At 37.9% G+C, this 12,897-nt stretch overlaps 1 protein-coding gene across 4 annotated transcripts in view; it reads left to right on the plus strand.

The window, feature by feature from the left end:
• The window catches only part of PATJ (PATJ crumbs cell polarity complex component), a 385,356-nt gene that overhangs the window by 165,070 nt on the left and 207,389 nt on the right, over nt 1-12,897 (plus strand). The gene's annotated exons all lie outside the window — the stretch shown is intronic.

Genomic DNA, 12,897 nt, shown 5'->3' on the forward strand with positions numbered 1-12,897 from the left:
CTAAGCAGTCCTTGAAATTGGAGTTTGACCAACAGTAATCAGAGTTGAATGCAGATGTTAGTCCTCGATTACTTGCTGTGCCCAGACGAATGGTGATGTTGACAATGCAAAATTATAGAAGGCCCACCAAGTCATAATTTTCTTCTTTAGATGTCATTTCATGATGTTCTTTTGCCTTAGTTGCATCAAATATACATTCACACATATTTAAAGGAGGCTTTATTTAAAAGCATTTCCATTCCTTTTATGCATGTAAACTATATGTGGTTAGATCTCATTGCTGTTGTATACAGAATTTGTTTTGGAGTGATGAAAATGCTGTAAAATTAGATGGTGATGATGGTTGCACAATTTGTGACTATACTAAAACCTGCAGCCTTATGCATTTACACAGTTGACTTTAATGGTTTTTGAAATTTATATACTTTAAAATAATATTTTTCCTTATATAGAAAAGGAGTTTGATATAGAAATTGAAAGAGTGAAAATTTGGTCTCCAGTGCTTTATAGTGTGTGACCTTAAGTATTCCTTCTTCTATGAAAATAATGGTACCTATTTTATAGGGGTTGTGATGAGGATTAAAATACAGTGATAGGCTGTTAGCCTTTTATATTGTAAATCTTCAAAAAGTATTATAAAGTTGACTATAACTTTATAATTTTCTAAATATATAAATAAAATATTAAAATAAATATAAATAAACAATTAGGTTGACTTTATAAAAACTTGCTTTGTATTTTGTGATTTTATAGAACACTTTCTCATGCATTTTCATTTATTTGACAATCTTTGTTGAAAACCAACTGTTTGTCACTAACAGTGCTAAGTGAGTCTGCTGTGAGATAAATGAAACTTTGCTGCTTTTTTTCTCAGTGGGGTAATCCACCTGGAATGGAGGATACAAAGGCATGGAAACAAAATTTAACAAAAGTACTGCAGTGCCTTGGTTCTCAACCTCTTTGAAAGCACAGCACATAATGGATACAATTGCTGTATGTGTGCCCTTGTGTAATGTAACCCTTTGCTTTGATAATAGTTATTATGGAAGCTGCAGCAGAGTGGAGGTAGCTTGTTGATTATTCATAATTTCTGGGTTACTAGAAGGCCCATATTTGCATGGTTGTTAGGAAACCTGGTTTAAGCATATGACTAAGATTACATTCTAACCCTATTCACTTAGTTGTGAATTCATGAACAAGTTTCTTAACCTTTTCATGGCTTTTCACTTTCTCATGTATATGGAGGAGAGGGGATGGATATCTTATAATAACCTGTCTCATAGTATTGCTGTGAGCATTAGAGGAGAAAACATTTAAAGAACTCAGTAAAAGGATTGTGATACCTAGTGAATACTCTGCTTTACCATGTGCCAGGTCTTCATATGTATTATTAACTCAGTCAACATAATAATTTTGTGAGGTCTCTAAAAATGCAAATAAAGAAACAGGCTCAGAGAAATTAAGAAATATGTCAAAAATTACACAGCTAATAAATAGTGGAAATGGAATATAAACCCAGGCACTCTGACTCCAGAGCTGGTACAATCTATCATCTATTCTTCCCATTAATTTAAATGTTGATATCCCAGAAATAGGAACTGCATGATTGGGGGTGGCCCAGTGGTAAAGAATCTGCCTGCCAATGCAGGAGACAGGAGATGCAGGTTTGATCCCTGGGTTGGGAATGTTGGTGACTGAGCATGCATTTAGTGTAAATCAGTGCCCCTCCTGAACCCCACTAACACTGTGAGTGTGTGCTCTGCACACACATGCACACATGATCTTGGAACTGCTCTGTCTAATGGCGTCAAAGTGGTATTCACATGTGCATGTGTGTTCAGCTGCTCAGTCATGTCCAACTCTTTGTGACCCCATGGACTGTAACCTGCCAGGCTCTTCTATCCATCGAGTATTCCAGGCAAGAATACTGGAGTAGGTTGCCATTTCCTACTCCAGACACTGAATGCAGATATGGACTTCTAATAGCAAAGTCATCTTTTAACTATGACATTTTGCAGATTCTTCAGCAAATTTGAATTTCACAAGTTTCTCCAGCTGTGAATATGACTTTCCATTCATTTTGCTCCCCAGTTTTTTCCTTCTCAGTGTACATTTTCCTTCCCATTGAATTTACTTTTAATATTCTGCAGAAGAGTTTGAATTGTATGGAGTCATGAGATAGTTCACGTTTAAAATGTAGGTGAACTTAAAGCCTCTAGCTTTCCTGTATTTCTTCTTGATGTGGATCCTGTGAGTTTTTATTTGTTCCTTAACTCTTATTAAATGACTGCTCTGCTCATCTGTCCAAAAATTAAAAGTAAATTAGTGCACTGTTTTATCAGATTCTTATTGTCCCCACACTAAGCATTTCTTTTTACAGTGGTGAAAACATGATTATATAACTTTTCCATGGTTCAGAACTAGAAGTGGACATCTGGAATCCATGCCTTAGGCCTACTAGGAAGTGATGATTGTGTTAGAGAGATCACTGTCATGCTGCTGCTGCTGCTAAGTCGCTTCAGTCGTGTCCGACTCTGTGCGACCCCATAGATGGAAGCCCACCAGGCTCCCCCGTCCCTGGGATTCTCCAGGCAAGAACACTGGAGTGGGTTGCCATTTCCTTCTCCAATGCATGAAAGTGAAAAGTGAAAGTGAAGTCACTCAGTCGTTTCCTACTCTTAGCAACCCTATGGACTGCAGCCCACCAGGCTCCTCTGTCCATGGGATTTTCCAGGCAAGAGTAATGGAGTGGGGTGCCATTGCCTTCTCCGTCACTGTCATGAGGTACTCATGATTCTAAAGTGTAGTTTAATCTAAGTTAAGTCAGCTTTGGTAAGCTACTCATTTATAAAGTTTATCCAATCAAGAGATACCTACTGAGTGGGTATTTTAGGTGGATGGACACTGTCTTAGGTGTCGGCAACACAGCAGGGAATAAGATTTCTACTCTTATTAGCTTATATTCTAGAAAAACAAAAAGCTTATAAACAATAAAATAGTTTAAATATTATAAGTACTATAAATACAAATAAACAAGGTAGTTTGAGAATAAATCCCTTGGAGGAAGCAAAATTAAGTGAAATGGGAAGTCCAAGCAAGCTAAGACCTAAATGGCAAAAAAGGACCAAAGAGCTGACTTTTTAGTCATCATATTGATCAATTTTTTTTTCAAGACTGCGGATCGTGACTGCAGCCATGAAATGAAAAGACACTTGCTCCTTGGAAGGAAAGTTATGACCAATGTAGACAGCATATTAAAAAGCAGAGACATCACTTTGCCAACAAAGGTCTGTGTAGTCAAAGCTATGGTTTTCCTGTAGTCATGTACGTATGTAAGAGTTGGACCATAAAGAAGGCTGAGTATCATAGAATTGGTGCTTTCAAACTGTGTGCTGGAAAAGACTCTTGAGAGTCCCTTGGACAGCATGGAGATCAAACCAGTCAGTTGCAAGAAAATTAACCCTGAATATTCATTGACGGGATTGATGTTGAAGCTTAAGCTCCAATACTTTGGCCACCTTATGTGAAGAGCTGACTCACTGGAAAAGACCCTGGTGCTGGGAAAGATTGAAAGTAAAAGGAGAAGGGGGTGGCAGAGGATGAAATGGTTAGATAGTATTACTGACTCAATGGACATGAATTTGAACAAACTCCGGGAGATTGAGGAGGATAGAGGAGTCTGGCGTGTTACAGTCCACGAAATCACAGAGTCTGATATGACTTCACGACTGAACAACAACAACAAAACTTTTATATGCACTGCGAAACCAAAGTGACTCAAACTGTGACTCACTTTTTTGCAGTAGTCTGGACCTGAACCTCACATCTCCCAAGTGTACCTATATAGAGAGTGTGTTACATAACAGACATTTATATTATAGATCACTCATCTTATTTAATACATAGTTGAACATATGACATTCTGGTGTCTAATTGCCATAAGATGTCATATAATCATCTTAGCAATAAGAACTTTTTGAATTTTAATTAAGAGTTTTGAAACAGTTCAAAATTAAGAAATAGGGCTTCCCTTGTGGTCAACAAAGGTCCGTCTAGTCAAGGCTATGGTTTTTCCCGTGGTCATGTGTGGATGTGAGAGTTGGACTGTGAAGAAAGCTGATTGCCGAAGAATTGATGCTTTTGAACTGTGGTGTTGGAGAAGACTCTTGAGAGTCCCTTGGACTGCAAGGAGATCCAACCAGTCCATTCTAAGGGAGATCAGTCCTGGGTGTTCATTGGAAGGACTGATGCTAAAGCTGAAACTCCAATACTTGGCCGCCTCATGCGAAGAATTGACTCACTGGAAAAGACTGATGCTGGGAGGGATTGGGATCAGGAGAAGGGGATGACAGAGAATGAGATGGCTGGATGGCATCACCGATTCAATGGACATGAATTTGAGTGAACTCTGGGAGTTGGTGATGGACAGGGAGGCCTGGCATGCTGTGATTCATGGGGTTGCAAAGAGTCAGACACGACTGAGCGACTGAACTGAACTGAAAGTTATTTAGATTGCCTTGTCAGAGGTTTAATATCATCAAGGGCATGGAATGGTAACTCAGTTCCCTGTCATGTGATGACTTTCCAGTCTTTATTTCTGGCCTTAACCTTGCTCTGATATCCTGACCCAGATTTTCAGTTGGTTGCTGGAAAGATGTCATAACTTTATTGTCTTTCTTTCTGAAAAGTGAAAAGTGAAAGTCGCTCAGTTGCGTCTGACTCTTTGCGACCCCTTGGACTATACAATTCATGAAATTCTCCAGGCCAGAATACCGGAGTGGGTAGATGTTCCATTCTTCGGGAGATCTTTCCAACCCAGGGGTCGAACCCAGGTCTCCCAAATTGCAGGCAGATTCATTACCAGCTGAGCCACCAGGAAAGCCCTTCTTTCTGAAAATGAATCAGCAAATATAGGTAAATCTTCTTTCTCAGTCTCCTCATATTTGTAGCTTCATGTTTTTATTGCCACAATTTTAGTAGCTATGTGGTAATAGCCAGTTTATTAAGTACCTACTATGTGCCATAAATTCTCTTCAACTCTTTAAGTGCATTCTCAGAAGAGCCTTTGAAAGGTGATCTCTTCTGCTGATTTCAGCTGCGTGTTACATTCTTTGGATAATCTTGCCTGACTCGTTATTCTAGTACTTATTACTGTATTTTTTTGGGCAAATTAATGAAAGAAGGTATGTGACTCGCATAGTCCCATGGGGTGCACTGAAAGCCCAGCTGTGCTCCTGGTGCTTTGGAGGTACCTTTTCTCCTGAACTGTACATGTGGTTTCAGAGCATTCTGTCCAGAACAGCTTGATGTCTCTTTCTCAATATGCCACCCATTATTTTATCTAAAAGTTCCAGTCCTCAGGGAGAGGAGCCACAGTCTCCACATAGTCCTACTTTGTTCACTTTCAAATGTAAATGCTTTTATATCACTTGGGTCATTCTAACCTGGTGGCATTCAGTCTTTCAATTACAGTTTTAAACTGCAGGGAGCAGAAGGTTTGGAATGACTTTTTGTAACATAAGAGAGTGAAGCAATGAGAATCTTACAATTGACCTGTCTCTTGATGCATATGAAATCCTAGGAATTCAGAATGTAATTGACTTGTCTGACACCTTGCTTTTAAGTGATGTAACAATTATTCGAATAGAACCTCCTGCTAAAGACCTTTTAAAGCCCCTTCTTTATCCCTTAATTCCAGAATAGCATACTCTTCTGAGGTGTTTTGTTTTTCCACATTTTTTTCCCCTCAGTAAGGATTTGGTTTAACTATGACTCTGATACGTCATTATAGCATTTTGCTCAGATTCCCTCCCCCTGTTACATGTCATAATGTAATATTCAGTATAAGAAATATATTTGGAGTATGAAGCACAATAAAGTTAGCCTGTGAACCACACCACACAAATAAAATTTAGATTACCAATACCTTGCTTTTTGTGTTTTACTTTAATTCTTATTTTTATGTCAGTTGTTTTTAAGGATTGGATACTAGCTAAGACCTTCTGAAATGTGATTTATTGCCAGATCACACAGAATCAGACTGTGTATAAGTTTCGAGGGGATGGCTTTTTAAAAAACAACTTTATTAAGATATAATCCACATTATCATACAATGCATCTACTAAAAGTGTCCAATACAGTATCTTTTAGTTTCATACTAAAATAACTGTTAACTGTTTTAACAGTTATTTACAAATAATAATACAGTTGTCAATCTCAAAAACTCAGCAACTAAAATAGTCTTTTGATAATAGTACATTGGGCTATATATTAACTGTAAATATGAAAAAAATCTTCTAATCAATATTATCTAATTAGAAAATATGAGAACTTTCCTAACAGAAATAACAGAAAAACTTTTAAAAAATCCATTAATAATATATTTATAAATGCAGATCATTTCAATGTTCCATAACTTTTTGAGTTATTTACTGTTTGGCAATGTGATAAAAACTATAAAGCCACTCACTCTCAAGAAAAATGTATTCAGATTCACAGATAGTCATCCATACACACACACATGCACACACACTCACACACACTACTAAATAGGCATCATTTGTCGTTAGTGAAAGTCTTGAAACCCATATAAGGTAATTTGAATCTAATTAAGTGTATATGGGGCTTCCCAGGCATTGGTAGTGGTAAAGAATCCTCCTGCCAATGAAGGAGCCACAGGAAGGTAGCCACTTGGAGAAGGGAGTGGCTACCCACTCCAGTATTCTTGCCTGGAGAATTCCATGGCCAGAGGTACCTGGTGAGCTATAGTTCATGGAGGTCACAAAGAGTTGAATACGACTGAACATGCACACACACACTAAGTGTATATAGGCTTTTAAAAATATGAAAATTTATTGAACATTGACTTAGAAATGAAATGCTAAGTGATTTTGGAAAAGAAAACTTGAGAGGATGGGGCCATGCACTTCCCTAGTATCTGAATGTATTCTTAACTGATTGCTTTCAAACTCAACCTGGAGCCTTAGAAATGAGTGAGAGAGTTTTTGGCTGTCTTAGTAGTTTTTCTCGACCCTGGACTACTGACATTTGGACTTTAATTCTTTCTTGCGGAGGACTGACCTTTGTATTATAGGATGTGTAACAGCACCCTTGGTCCCTCCGCACTAGATGCCAGCAGCCTCTCCCCCCCACTCCAGTTGTGACAACCAAAAATGTCCTTCAGTTCAGTTCAGCCGCTCAGTCGTGTCCGACTCTTTGCGACCCCATGAACCACAGCCCTCCAGGCCTCCCTGTCCATCATCATACATCGCCAAATGTCCCTGGTCTAAATGATAGGGTATTCTACTGTTATTTGTTAGTTGGGTGCCAAAGGCACTATGTTGTATGTATGGGATAATCTTGTACAGTAAAGAATTACCCTGCATAGGATACCAGTAGCACTGTTGATTAGAAATATTGTTTAAAACTAGTTATTAAAGCAGTATTTGCATTAGAAATGATCTAGTAATAGACCTAGAGTCTTTTCAGAATTTAGAATATAAAATTATTTTTGAAATACTAGAAATAGGATAAATTGTTCTATAAATAATGGGTTAGATAATCATTTGGGGAGAAAATATACAAATATTCACTTCTCACCAAAACTATAAGTGAATTCCAAAAGAATCATGTACTTCTGAAAACTGAAACCATAAAAATATGATGAAAGTCTAAGATTTTTAAAAAATACACTCTTGGTACAGGGAAACGTCTTTTGATTTATTATCTCAGCACAGTAAAAGATAATGATAAGTTGGCTTACAGAAAAATTAAAAACATAAAATATTCACACATATTTTTGAATACATATATATTCAGCTGTAGGTAAAGGAGAAAAGGAAAGATATACCCATCTGAATGCAGAGTTCCAGACAATAGCAAGGAGAGATAAGAAAGCCTTCCTAACTGATCAGTGCAAAGAAATAGAGGGAAACAATAAAATGGGAAAGACTAGAGATCTCTTCAAGAAAATTAGAGATACCAAGGTAACATTTCATGCAAAGATGGGCTCAATAAAGGACAGAAATGGTATGGACCTAACAGAAGTAGAAGATATTAAGAAGAGGTGGCAACAATACACAGACCTATACAAGAAAGATCTTAGACCCAGATAACTACGATGGTGTGATCACTCACCTCTCACCTAGAGCCAGACATCCTGGAATGCGAAGTCAAGAAAACATCACTACGAACAAAGCTAGTGGAGGTGATGGAATTCCAGTTGAGCTATTTCAAATCCTAAAAGATGATGCTGTGAAAGTGCTGTACTTAATATGCCAGCAAATTTGGAAAACTCAGCAGTGGCCACAGGACTGGAAAATGTCAGTTTTCATTTCAACGTGCTGTGATTCATGGGGTCGCAAAGAGTCGGACACAACTGAGCCACTGAATTGAACTAAACTGAACTGAGAAGAGAGGCAATGCCAAAGAATGTTCAAACTACCACACAATTGCACTCATCTCACATGCTAGCAAAATAATGCTCAAAATTTTCCAGGCCAGGCTTCACTATGTGAACCATGAACTTCCAGATGTTCAAGCTGGATTTAGAAAAGGCAGAGGAACCAGAGATCATATTGCCAACATCTGTTGGATCATCGAAAAAGCAAGAGAGTTCCAGAAAAACATCTATTTATGCTTTATTGACTATGCCCAAGCCTTTGACTGTGTGGATCACATCAAACTGTGGAAAATTTTGAAAGAGATGGAAATAACAGACCATCTTACCTGCCTCCTGAGAAATCTGTATGCACGTCAAGAAGCAACAGTTAGAACCGGACATGGAATAACGGACTGGTTCCAAATTTGGAAAGGAGTATGTCAAAGCTGTATATTGTCACTCTGCTTATTTAACTTATATAAAAAGTACATCATATTAAATGCCAGGCTGGATTAAAGCACAAACTGGAATTAATATTACCAGGAGAAATATCAAGTACCAGATATGCAGATGACAACACCCTTATGGCAGAAAGCAAAGAAGAACTAAAGTGCCTCTTGATGAAAGTGAAAGAAGAGAGTGGAAAGCTGGTTTAAAACTAAACATTCAAAAAATGAAGATCATAGCACCTGGTCCTATCACTTCATGGCAAATAGATGGGGAAACAATGGAAACAGTGGCTGACTTTATTTTTCTGGGCTCCAAAATCACTGTAGATGGTGACTGCTGCCATGAAATTAAAAGATGCTTGCTCCTTGGAAGAAAAACTATGACCAACCTAGACAGCACATTAAAAAGCAGAGCCATTTCTTTGCCAACAGAGGTCCGACTAGTCAAGGCTATGGTTTTTCCAGTAGTCACGTATGGATGTGAGAGTTGGATTATAAAGAAATCTGAGCACCGAAGAATTGATGCTTTTGAACTGTGGTGTTGGAGAAGACTCTTGAGAGTCCCTTGGACTGAAAGGAGATCAAACCAGTCAATCCTCAAGGAAATCAGTTCTGAATATTCATTGGAAGGCCTGATGCTGAAACTGCAACTCCATTACTTTGTCCACCTGATGTGAGGAACTGACTCATTGGAAAAGTTCCTGATGCTGGGATAATTGAAGGCTGGAGGAGATGGGGATGACAGAGGATGAGATGATTGGATGGCATCACCGACTTGATGGACATGAGTTTGAGCAAGCTCCAGGAGTTTTGGATGGACAGGGTGGCCTGGTGTGCCGCAGTCCATGGGGTTGCAAAGAGTCCGACATGATTGAGCAACTGAACTGAGGAACTGACATATTCAGAGGAAAAAGACATGTGCAACAATAGAAAAATATGCATATACCAGAGATCATGTAATAGATTTGAACAACAAATACAAAAATTCTGTTGTGTCATTAAAAGTGAGCTATGTAAATTAATAAAATCAGATTTTTTTTGACCATCTGATTGCTTTATATTTCAAAAATTAGTGTTGCTCATTGTTGGAGACGTTGTAGAAAAAGAGAGTTCTGTACACCGTTGATGGGATTCTGAATTCCTGTACCTCTTTCTAGAGACATTTGGCAGCATATGTAAAGTATTTAAATGTGCATATTGTTTGACTATCTCAATTTCCAGTGATATATCCTAAGGAATTTGTTGCCCTTACGCATGTATGTATAAGTGTATGTGTGTGTGTGTATACATACAAAGAAGTTTACTGCTGTATTTTTCACTAGTAGCAATTAGAGCAATGTATATTTCATGAAATTAATACACCCTATATTCTGTAGTCAGTTAATCTCTAAGCATTTCTAGCCATTTTACCTGGAACAAGTTGCATATCTTTCCCTTAGTTTTCTTATCATATTATAGGGATGATAATAGTACTCCTTTCACTGGAAGCTTGTGAGAGACTAGAAGAAATGATGTATGTCACGAACTCATATAGGAAGTGACACATAGTGAGCGCACTAGAATGTTAGCTGCTACTCTTTATTATTATCAGTAGTAATTCAACATTCTCCATGTTTGCAAATACTGCCATTACAGAATGAAATTCTGGCATCAGTTCAGTTCAGTCGCTCAGTCGTGTCCGATTCTTTGCAACCCCATGAATCACAGCACGCCAGGTGTCCCTGTCCATCACCAACTCCCGGACTCCACCCAAACCCATGTCCATCGAGTCGGTGATGCCATCCAACCATCTCATCCTCTATCGTCCCCTTCTCCTCCTGCCCTCAATCTTTCCCAGCATCGGGGTCTTTTCGAATGAGTCAGCACTTCACATCAGGTGGCCAAAGTATTGGAGTTTCAGCTTCAACATCAGTCCTTCCAATGAACACCCAGGACTGATGTCCTTTAGGATTGACTGGTTGGATCTCCTTGCAGTCCAAGGGGCTCTCAAGAGTCTTCTCCAATACCACAGTTCAAAAGCATCAGTTCTTCAAATTTTTATCCAATAGTTACTATAATTTAATTTTTTAAAATTTTAGAAGTCAGTTTTTTGAAATTTAACTTTATCATGTAGGAACAGTACTTTATTAGCACTGTCTACTACCAAAAGTTCCTTGATCAGTTGAATACTGTGATACCATTTTACTTCTACTCTCATGGGGGATGATTAGAAGAGAAAGATACTTTGGATTACTTCATTTTTTTGTGGTATATTTTCCCAGTCTTACTCCTTATTTTTCCCTGGACCAAAGATGGAATTATCACAGAAAGATTTGTTTATGATTTTTTAGTTTTTCGTTCCCATAGAATTTCAGTGTTGTGGGCTAGGTATTTTACTTTCATTTCATCCTTCCCAGTGTAGAAAGAATACACAGGAAATTTTTATGAGAAAAACTCATGGTCCAAGACGAATGAATGTAACAAAACAGAAAAGAGACTCACAGATATAGAGAAGTAACTAGTGGTTGCCAGTGGGAAGAGGGAAGTGGGGAGAGGAAATATAAGAGTAGGCAATTAAGAGGTACAAACTACGAGATATCACATAAATAAGTTGTTACAAGGATGTATTGTACAGCACAGGGAATATGGCCAGTATTTCATATTAACTTTTTTAATTTTTTACATATAAATTTATTTATTTTAATTGGAGGCTAATTACGTTACAATATTGTATTGGTTTTGCCATACATTGACATGAATCCTCCACGGTTGTACATGTGTTCCTCATCCTGAACCCCCCTCCCACCTCCCTCCCCATCCCATCCCTCTGGGTCATCCCAGTGCAGCAGCCCTGAGCATCCTGTATCATTCATCGAACCTGCACTGGCGATTCATTTCACAAATGATAATATGCATGTTTCAGTGCCATTCTCCCAAATCATCCCACCCTCGCCCTCTCTCACAGGATCCAGAAGACTCTATACATCTGTGTCTCTTTTGCTGTCTCATATACAGGGTTATCATTACCATCTTTCTAAGTTCCATATATATGTGTCTTTATACTGTATTGGTGTTTTTCTTTCTGGCTTACTTCACTCTGTATAATAGGCTCCAGTTTCATCTAACTCATTAGAACTGATTCAAATGTATTCTTTTTAATGGCCGAGTAATACTCTGTTGTGTATATGTACCACAACTTTCACAACACAATATACAAGCAACTCCTGCAGTTCAATTCCAGAAAAATAAACCACCCAATCAAAAAATGGGCCAAAGAACTAAACAGACATTTCTCCAAAGAAGACATACAGATGGCTAACAAACACATGAAGTGATGCTTAACATCACTTATTATCAGAGAAATGCAAATCAAAACCACAATGAGGTACCATTTCCCGCCAGTCAGAATGCTGCTATCCAAAAGTCTGCAAGCAATAAATGCTGGAGAGGGTGTGGAGAAAAGGGAACTGCCTTACACTGTTGGTGGGAATGCAAACTAGTACAGCCACTATGGAGAACAGTGTGGAGATTCCTTAAAAAACTGGAAATAGAACTGCCATATGACCCAGCAGTCCCACTTCTGGGCATATACACTGAGGAAACCAGAATTGAAAGAGACACATGTACCCCAATGTTCATCGCAGCACTGTTTATAATAGCCAGGACATGGAAGCAACCTAGATGTCCATCAGCAGACGAATGGATAAGAAAATTGTGGTACATTTACACAATGGAGTATTGCTCATATTAACTTGAAATAGAGGATATTCTATAAAAATATGGAATTACTGTGTTGTACACCTGAAACTAATATCATAAAATCAACTATTCTGAAATAAAGTTTTAAAAATTCATGGCCCAAATAGAATTCAAAAGCTAAAAATATGGCTTTTAAAGATTACTTTCCTTAATATGCATGCTAGTTTGCTGAACAGTCCTACAAAGTTTATGACATGAATTAATCTCTTTTTGTGCTTTGTAGTTTTTAAATGTTAAAAAAAAATAAATCAACATATATTGATTCACAAAGGTTATAATGTTCTTTGTAGAGTTAGTTCTCAATATTCATATAACAGGCAATGTATTGAT

Source organism: Moschus berezovskii, chromosome 4 (assembly GCF_049115385.1).
Source record: "Moschus berezovskii isolate FMDL1 chromosome 4, NW_MosBer_1.0, whole genome shotgun sequence".
NCBI lineage: Eukaryota > Metazoa > Chordata > Mammalia > Artiodactyla > Moschidae > Moschus > Moschus berezovskii.